The sequence below is a fragment of the Dermacentor variabilis genome, chromosome 8 (genome assembly GCF_050947875.1).
Source record: "Dermacentor variabilis isolate Ectoservices chromosome 8, ASM5094787v1, whole genome shotgun sequence".
Taxonomy (NCBI): Eukaryota; Metazoa; Arthropoda; class Arachnida; order Ixodida; family Ixodidae; genus Dermacentor; species Dermacentor variabilis.
The window spans coordinates 161,159,614-161,170,124 of record NC_134575.1 but is presented as its reverse complement, the minus strand read 5'-3'; positions in this window follow the sequence as shown (position 1 = coordinate 161,170,124).

Sequence of the window (10,511 nt, the reverse complement as noted above, 5' to 3'; positions counted from 1 at the left end):
CAAAACCAGTTTATGTTTATGAATAATTTGTTCTAAGAGCTTACAAGATGTTCATGTTAATGAAATCGGTCTGTAATTTTTTATGTGAGATTTATCCCCCGATTTATGTAAAGGTTTTATTCTAGCAATTTCAGGTCTTCCGGTAATGATCCTTTGTTGATTGACTTCGCAAATAGAATGTACAGATATTTTGCACACCATTAAGCATAACGCTTCAGAAAACAGTTCAGAATATGATCTGGCCCTGGTGATTTTTTAATGTCAAGCTTTAACAATAAATTTAGAATACCCTGTTCCGAAATAACAATGTCAGGAAGGGAAGGCAGTTCAGCAGAAAAGCATGGTAAACAGCCCTCATCACTTGTGAATGTACTCTTAAAATGGTTATTAAAAGCAGAACACACAGTTTTTTCATGCCGCACACTTTCATCGTTTATACTGTGCAGAACTGATCAAGTTGAAGCGGTCAGTGAAAGAGGTCAGGCGTTTCAAAATTATTTTCTCCACAGCTTTGGAATATACAGGCAGAACTGATATAGGTCGGTAGTTGGACATGTCATTTCTATTACCCTTTTTATATACTACTGTTACTTTTGCTGCCTGCATATTTCGAGGGAAAGATCCCATATATATACACATATTAAAGATGTAGGTAAGGCAGGGTGCTAGTATGTACATTACATATTTTACTCGTTTCATTTGAATATTGTCCGCATCAGTGGCTTTGCTATTGCTGAGAGTTAGAAATGTAGCTACAAGTTCACCATCTTAAACTGGCTCTAAAAATATTGTATGGTTTCTTCGATCATTCATATATCTTAGGTCAGCGCTGCTGGTGGTAGCGTCACCAACTGATAAGAAGCAGTCGTTAAATGCATTAGCTAGCTCAGGGCCTTGAATTTCTATTCCATCTTGTACAATTTTGGTTACTGCCTCAGATGCACTACTAATTACAGTGTTAAGTGCCTTCCAAACATTTTCTGTGCATCCTTGTGTCGAGTTGAATAGGTTAGAATAATATTGCTTTTTTGCATCGCGAAGGTGTTTGGTGACAGGATTTTTGTATTTCATGTAAACTTTGATGGCTTCAGGAGATTTACTTACTATCAATGCCTTAAACCAATGGTCCAGCTTTCTTATAAGCTTGAGTCATTCTTTATTTACACAAGGTTTCGACTTTTCTTGCATGTTTCAAGAGTCCTGACGGGAAATCATGCAAAGTATAATTCAGAGAACTTCTTGAGAAACAAATCGTATGCCAAGTTGGGGTCGCTCGTTGCGAATACTTCGTTCCAGTTTGTTCTGCGTAAACGGTCTCTAAAAGCGGATAGTGTTTCAGGAGTAATTAGTCTGTATGAAAATTCAGTATGCAGTCGTTTAGGTGCGTTAGTGAATTGACTGACAAACATAAATATAGGCAAGTGGTCGCTAATATTCTGAATTAAAGTGCCAGCCTTAACAAATGAAGGATCAAAATTGGTAATAAACAGATCCAAAAGTGTTGTTGATTGTGTAGTGATTCGCGTGGCGGATGTTATATAATTTTGACAAGAATGAGAGCTTAACTGCGATTCGAGTTCTAATTTTGCAATGCTATCAGCTAACATATTGATGTTGAAGTCACCACCTAGAATTAATGCATATTTTCTTTCACTGATGAATTCTAACAGAGAGTTCAAGAAGGAGAAAAACAGGCGGATATTATTCGAAGGAGGGTGGTAACAAACACAAAAAACTGGAGTACCACATCTGATAGAAAGCGTTTCATAAAAAGGAGTGATACAGCCGAATTCTAGCATTAGTTCAGAATCAATTAGGCTGGAGATTAACAATGCTACGCCACCACCCCTTTTGCCTTTGCGGTTCATGTAGTAGGATCTATATGTTGGAGATGTAAACACGTTCTCTTCCGAGGCAAATCAGGTTTCTGAATACATCACAATATGAAGGCGTACTTGCGCTTCGCTAAAAAAATAATCGAGTTCATCCTGCTTATTTCTACCAGATCTAAGGTTAAAATGAACACAACTAAGGCATTTTTGGCAACCAGTGTCATATAAATTTTTAAGGTTCGTAACGTCTACCTGCGCAGTTGAGGAAGGAAGCATGGTGATAGGGATGCTAAAAGAAATATCAGGGTTCAGTGCCAGGTAAATTCATATCACAGCTTATCAAGGTCAGCCGCGCAACGAATGACAACGGCACTATCGCCCTCTCTTTTCCTTACAAGAATCTTGCCATTACAATGCCATGAACAACGATAGCCATTGCGCTCTGTCCATTCTTTTGCGCAGCGGAGCAGCTCTCTGTTATGTTGGGTCATGTTCTCAGTGATAGAAATACCCGATTAGTTATTCCTGAGGGCTTTCCGCTTTTCCAGCCGCTTATCACGGGTTGACTGCTGGGTAAATCGAACAATAATTCCAGTCTTTTTGTTTGGCTTTGATGGTAGTCTGTGGATAGCGCCGATGTCATTCCCCGTCAGCTCTGGTAGGCTAACAATCTTAGCCAGATCATTCAACCTACACAGCAAATCCTCGTTTGGCGCCTTTTCCTTTCCCTATCAATATGAAAAGCTTCCATAATCTTCCTTGCGGTTTGATCTTTATGACAGAACAAGCAGTTTTTTCCGCTAACGGTTGGGACCCACACTATCTACAATGCAAGGGAAAGTGCCCAGCCCCGTACCTTTTATTGATGACAAGTGCTCCTTCAATGTAATGCTCACACAGGCTGGTCTGGCCCACATAAACATTGTCGCATGACTGGGGCAACCTGTACACAACGGAAGATTTACATTTAACGTATGTGTTTTTTTAACTTCTCGGAACAGAAACTTCATTTCTTGCCACATGGCCCAATATCTTTTTGAGCAAACGAGAACAAATCTTGAAGGCCTGACGTCTCAAGTCAAGACGACTAACGCTTTGAAACTGCCGGTATTTTTTCAGTTAAAACCCATAAACCAGGTTTCCGATTTCCCTAATTTTGGAAAGGAGGACTTGGCAATTTGTAATTTCGGAGTATCTGCAAAAACAGCTTGAGGCTCTTGACCGCGTTGACGCTTTTGGTTTTTGTAGCTCTGATAGCGTGGTTAAGTTCTTCAAGACACAGAATCCTGCATTATGTCCGGCTTTTAGTATTAACGTTGAGCATGTTTTATTTGTTACCGCATAATGAATTTAAGAGTGTTAGCTAGGTCTTGTGTGGTTAGTGATAATGACGAGGCCAATTTTGTTGTGAATTGCAGAAGATCTTTGTGATGCTATATTTTAGAATTGTGCTCGTTTTAATTGCGCTCTATGTATGTTTAATAAAAAGGGAGCATGTTCTTACAGAAGTGGAGAATTTGTATACGGTAGAGGGTGCCCCGGCCTTAAGCCATATTTCACTTAGCAGAGTTGATAATTGCGTTGCCAGTAATTTAGGAATTTCGGTCCCTTATGGCTTTAGGTACGCTGATGATTTCTTGATCGTCACAGCAAGAGATAACCAAACTAATAAAGTGACTAGTATTTTAGAGATTTTTGAGAAATGCGGTAAAGGTTTAAAATTTACTTTTCAGTTCTCTGCCAAAGATGATATCCAATTCCTGGATAATAGAATGTGGTTTCGGGAGCACCATTTGTGTTGGATATATAAGCCTCGTTCGGCAAAGGCGCTTTAAAATTTTGCCTGAGGACTCCAAAAAATACTAAAGCAGGCATTGTTTACGCCACGCTTCGCGCGTTTTTACAGAAGACATGTGATCTTTCGCCGTGGGAGGGTTTGCTTGCCCAGATTCAGAGATTTCAGAACGCTGGTTACCCGGCAAGTGCAATCCTGGGGGCCTGTCACAATCTTATTAAGTGGCTAAAGGGCACTAATAAGGTAAAGCGAAAATCAAGGGATTCCATGGGCAACGAAAAAATAACAGTGGTGGTGCCATATTTGCAGGATTTCGCAATGCTTGAAGAACGTGGCTAGTAGGTACGTAGGTATGCGGTGCGTCTGGTGATGTCCGCGCCCAACAAGAATTGCACGACTTGTTCTCGTTTGAACAAAAATTATTGGGACATGACAAGGAAGGAATGCAGTTTCTGTTCCAACAAGTTTAAAAATAGATATGTTATATTGACAAGAAATAAGTCGGCGCGTGATGACACTGGCCCCTTGAGGCGAGAACGAGGAAGTTAGTTGTTGCGCCTGCGCTCTACGAGGAGCAGCCATTGCTAAAGGCAGACTTTTTTTGTCAGTCTGTCGCTCGCGAACTATTTTAACTTGTACTACTAGCTGGGTGACATTTCTAGTGGAAGTGATTGGTACAGTAGATGCTAAAATCTCCGGAGCATACCCCAAACCTAAGTCCAGTGAGCAGTTCGGCAGAACTTACCCCTGTGCACGTACGCACCAGCCGACGTCTCCACGGACTCGAACCACAACATGGCCTACTAGGAGTGGAGATTTTTCGGCTAGCTGGTGAGTTGCATCAACTGAAGTCATAGGGCGCCAACTATCAACTGAGTTGATAGTTAGCGTAGGTCCTGTCTTTTTTCATGTCGCTGACGATTCAGGGCTATGACTTCAATTGATGCAACGGTATACTGCCCGAAAGAACTAGAATCAAGGTCCATCGAAATAGGTCGCGAAGCTTTGAACGAAAAGTACGCCAAAACCTATCGCCAATTATATCAGTTGGTTAGTCATGATTGAAGCGCTACTAGGTGAGGGGGCGACAGACACTGAAACTAGAAAACCTATCTGAAAAAGAAAAACTCTAAAATGTTTATTCTGAATACTGGCATACCAATAACTTTTCCGTTTCAGATAATTTTCTTGCATTAAAAAACAGATGTATTATTTTCTATTTAACAATTTTTCAGTTCTTTCTCGGCGACTCTTACCAACCAGTGATTCTGGCGCAAGACTTGGCAAAGCTGTGCAAGTCAGCTATTACGTCGTGTGGAACGGTGTTGCTCACTTCAACGCGGTGGTTTCATCCGAGTTGCTTTTTTTTTCCCTTGCTCGTTTATTTAAAAAGTGGCGTGCGCTTCACTTCAAACGTTGCGGGACCGAGCGCACTGAATTCGCTGGCGAAAGGTGGGACTACAGGTTTTTTGTTATCGTTCAAGTTCACGCCGTGGCATCCGACGCGCTTGTCTCGTCGTGACGACAAGTGCGGAGCGTCCCGCGCAGAAACGTCGCCCTTTGTTTGTTTACGCTCTGTAACACAGGCTCTGAGTGTCCGACGGGTAGCAAAATTAGTAAGTGGAATATTTTCTAAGTGATAGTGTGGGGTAAAGCTGTCTGATAATTGTAGGATGTGAATACATTGTTTCGCAAGGAATTACGAATGATTCTGGGAAAAGGATTCGCATAGATTGCTATGCATCACGACTATGAGCTGGTGAGAGTACTTTTAATCTTTGAAATCATGTTTTGTTTGGTCAGTTATTTGGTCGCCTTATTCAAGAAGAATAAAATTAAAGTTAATTTTGAAAGCCCTTTGGCAGCCTCATTTATCTCCATCCTATTCGCTAACCTTCCCAAGGAAGTTATTGGAGCAACTGCCGTGAATAACAGCCTAATTACGTTCACATAAAGACTTACGCCACTCCTAATAGTTAAAGGACACGCTGGCATTCCAGCTGAAGTCATTCCACCCCCGTCCCCCCCAAGCTCGCCCCAGCCACTAAAGAAAAATAACTGCTGTCGTAGCGGCCATAATGCCGGACGCTTAAGGAATTCAAACAGTCGGGCCAAGCAGCGTAAGATCTTGACGTCATTGCTACTCCGGTTGTGACGTCACCTCATTATTTTCTCATTTTTTTCTCGCTGTTGTCCTCACGATACGTAGATGGCGACGGTTACAACGAGAACAATTTCCTTGACATGCGGACTTTTATCGAAGGTTCGCTACCAATTTACATGTACCTTGCTATAATGACGAACCAACCATCTCCTGCCGCTACTGGAGCATCGCACGTGGTCATCGATTCACACCCGGATGCCGAATCCGTTCCACGAAAGTGCCTCAGAGAACGCCGATGACTGGCTTGACCATTTTGACCAGGTGGCCATCCTGAACATCTGGACCTACGAGCGTAAGCTACGCTACGTGTACTTAACTCTTGAAGATTCCGCGAAAACATGGTTCGAGAAGCCCGAGGCGACATTGACGTCACGGGAAGAATTTCGTCGGCAGTTCCTCAAACCCTTTGCCACGGTGGACAGAAAGGAAAGGGTGGTGTTGGCAATGCAGGCGAGAAATCAAGCCCGAATGAGCGAGTGACGCCATACGTAGAAGACGTGAATCGGCTGTTCAGAAGTACGCACCCTTCTCCAACTAAAATAAAGAAGGTGTGCCACCTAATGCGCGGCGTCAAAGAGGAAATTGCTACTGGGCTCATTCGATACCCGCGATTGACACTTGCAGAGTTCCATGAAGCAGTCACTATGATGGAAAAGGCCCTTCAAGGAGGTCCCTCCCAAGTCTTTGCCCATGGGACCGCCTAGAGTTAATTTTTGTACAAAATTTGAACTGCATCTATCAACTGAAACTGAAACAGCGGCCCAGGCAATACAACCACGGCGCCGCAATTTCAAGGGAGCTCTCTACCGTTACACTCGGTAACGACACCAACACCTTGCAAGAACTCATCAGGGCTGTCATAAAAGAAGTGCAGAAGATGCAGACGACCACTGCACCTATGAGACATCTTTCCAATGCGGAAATGACGTGCGCATTGCGGGAAGTTAGTGCTGTTTGTGTCCCTGTGTGTCTTCCCTTGTACTGCCTTTTAATCACCGCTACCGTACACCCCTTGAAATTACGAAATAAGATCTGATGGTTCATTTTCTCAAACGCTTTGGGGGGCTTAAATCTACTAGTGCTTAAGAGGAAGCTTTAGCTCGGGTGCTCCTGACTAAATACATGTAAAAGGAGAATTCGTTTTTCTCGGCAACCACTGTACCAAATTGGACGGAGTTTGTTGAATTTAAAAGAAAACCTAAAATCTAGTGACTGTTGGTTTCGAATGTTCGATTTAGGTTGTCAATCTTTTATTAAAAATTGGCAAAAATCGCAAACTTTCAGAAAACGAAAGTATCAAGTTTACAACTCCGTACCTCAGCAAGAAAAATTCATATTGCAATTCTGTGAATTTTATCTGATAGCACATCTAACGCGGAAAAATTTGACATCTTACACATGAATCTCAAAAAATTTCCAAATATGTAATTACAACATTAGCAGAACCCTCGTAAACAACGTAACAAAATCCCGTGAGATGCAATATGAGATATTAAATTTGTCCACTTTGAATGGTCTAATGTATGCCGCATACAAAACCGCGATATCTGTTCTTGATGCAGAGCTATGAATTTGTAAACTTCGTGCTTCTATTTCTTTCAAACTTCTGAATATTTGAAAATATTTTCAACAATATTCAAGCCCTAAATCAAAATTCCGCTTCCAACAGTCCCTAGAATTTAGCTTTTTCTCTCAAATGCAACAAATTTCATTGAAATCGATCCAGGGGTTATCTCAGAAAAACGTTTTTTGCGTTTTTACATGTATTTGAATAGGCCGCGTCGGAGTTGGGCCCGAGCTAAGGCTTCCTCTTAAGCTGCATTATTGCCGTCATCGATAGCGAGTTTTAGTTGATTGGTTAGCGCAGCAAGAGCATGTTCGGTCGAGTGACTCGAGCCGACGCCGTATTGTAATGGTCAGAAGACATTAAATTTTGTACGGTAAAAAGTTAGGCGTTTTTCTATAAGCTTTTCAATTACCTTGCTGAAGAAAACGTAGTACACAGATGGGGCGATAATTGGAAATTAAAGAGTGGTCACGTGTCTTAAAAATTGGGGTTATCTTGCCTTGTTTAAGCTCCTATGGGAAAGTGCCCAATTTAACCATGGTGTTGATGATGTCTGCATGAAAATCAGTTATTAAGGGTGCATAATTTTATATGGAAATAGTGCAATTTACCGATGCCGCCGCCGGCTATTTTCATGTTTTTTATAATGTTTATAACTTCTTGGATTGTAGTTGGATATTGTTGGGTTCTCAACCGTGCTCTTGTGACAAAGGAATGAATAACGCACTAGTGCAAACGATCACAAGGGCATTTATTCCACCTTTCATGGTCTAATGCCTGCTAGCCGAGTTGCTATCCACAACGCATGCCGATGGGCGTGCGACAAATCGGGGAAGTTCGATTCACCGCGACTGGATAACGAGCGATTATTCACGCCATGCTGGAGACCAACGCCTGGTCGTTAGCGCGTACGGTTACGCGAACGGTTGTGCGTTCGAACGATCGTGTTCGTCCACTCCGGGGTGAGCCTCGCGTAAAGGTGTCGCCGAAGCATGGATGGGCGCACACGCAGATCTGGCCGACCCCGAGCCAAAGAAGAACAGCCTTCTCCTTTGCGCCCAAGTAACCCCGTCGTTAGGTGGCGTTAGCAGAGCAACACTCGCGCCGTCTCTTGTACTACCCTGCAAGCATACATACCACCGTAGTAAAGCCACGCGGCTAACCCGGATTACTGCACGGGAGCTATGCGATCAAACAACACATCTGAGGACGCGTGAGAGTCGCGCATGGCCTAATCTCCCCAACCTTAAAAATTACGTATTCCGGCGAAACATGTCACACGGTCTAACATCAACGCGTGCTTCGCGAAGAAGGTAGTACATGCATCAGTGGCCACGCCGCGGAAAAGTCCACACGCTGTCCATAACATACGAGCCGACATTGACCTTGGGTACACCGCTAGCGTCTTCTGGTCACAGCACTCGACGACATGATTCTAAGCCAATATTCCGGAAACGGTGGTGCAGTAGTCTGTAGGAGCAAGCGTCGCTTGCCCCGGCGCGCCTTGCAGGCGAGAGTTACCGTAGCTGTTGCTGACCGCCGGATGTTTTCTCTGCCGCCGAGGGTTGCGACCTGGATACAGGCGGCCGCCGAAGTCACTGCGCCGAACTGCCCACAGCATCACCATTGACCCAGGTGGCTCGATCATAGTCCGGGGAAGCAGCGCAGATGATATGCAGGCGACAGCAAACCAGGGGTCACTCCTCTCGCGCTGCATACACTCAAGGCACTCGGCAAAGACTAACGTCCAGCAAAAGATCGGGCGGCTACTCAGATGCTAAGTTCATGTGAATGATGCTCGCTTCCTTGAGTCGAACGAGTAATTATAATTCGTGCGAGGCTTACTAGAATGAGGGAAACGAAGTACAACAGCTCAACGCCACGGCCACCGGGTTGTGTCCCTCCACGTGCGACAGGCAGCTTCGTAAAGCCTTAGGCCTAAAGCCCTGCCAAAATGAGGGGCCGGTGCCGCAGTGCCTCCTTTTATCCTGTTGTCACTGCGGGCTGGAGGGACACCGCAATGCTGCTTCCGAGAGCACCGAAGATTCTCGATCCGCGCACCTGCTGAACGCCGAGACACACGTGGAAGCCGCTAGCTGGACGCTGATCGCGTCGAGAGGATAACAACGAAACTAGCTTGCAGATGAAAAAAAAGTTGGTCAGTTAGTGTTGCTATTGCTTCAACCGATCCCAAAATAAGGTGCCGGGGCCGCTGCCCCTATTTCTATTCTGGTCCAACTGCGCGCAGGTGGAGCAAGCGCAATGTGGTTTGGACAGCACCGAATATTCTTGATTCGCGAAATTGCTGAAGGCCGGGACACACGTGGAAGCCGATAAGGCGACGTTGATCACAGGGAGTGGAAGACGACACTGGCCTGCAGATGCAAAAAACGTTGGTCAGTGCGTGGTGCTATTGCCTCAACCCATGCCAAAAAAAGGTGCCGGTGCCCCTGCGCCTCCTTTTATCCAGTTGCCACTGCGGTCTGGTGGCAACTGGTCCCGACAGCACGGAAGATTCTCGATCAGCGCACCTGCTTAACGCCGGGACATACGTGGAAGCCGATAGCGTCACTTTGATTACTGGGAGCGGAAGACAACGACACTAGCGTGCAGATGCGAAAATTGCTGGTCATTGCGTCTTGTTATTGCCTCAACCCCTGCTAAAATTAGGTGTCGGTGCCGGTGCTGCTGCGCCTCCTTGTGTCCTGTTACCACTGTGGGCTGGAGGCGCAGGCGCTATGCTGGTTCGGACAGCACCGAATATTCTGGATCCGCGCTCCTACTGAAGGTGGGGACACACGTGGAAGCCCTATAGCGACAGGTTGATCACGGCGAGCGGAAGACAACGACACTAGCCTGCAGATACAAAAGACGTTGGTGAGTGCCTGTTAGTGTTTGCTCAACCCCTGCCAAAATATTTTGCCGTTGCGTCTCCTTTTATCCTGGTGCCACGGTGGGCTGGTGGCGAAAGCACAGTGCTGGTTCCGACGGCACCGAAGATTCTCGATCCGCGCACCTGCTGAAGGTCAGGACACACGTGGATGCCGATAGAGGGATGTTGATCACGGCGAGCGTAAAACGACGCTAGCCTACAGATGCCAAAAACGATTGGGCTCGGTGGCTGTGCCATGACACAGCCTTCTCATCCACTGA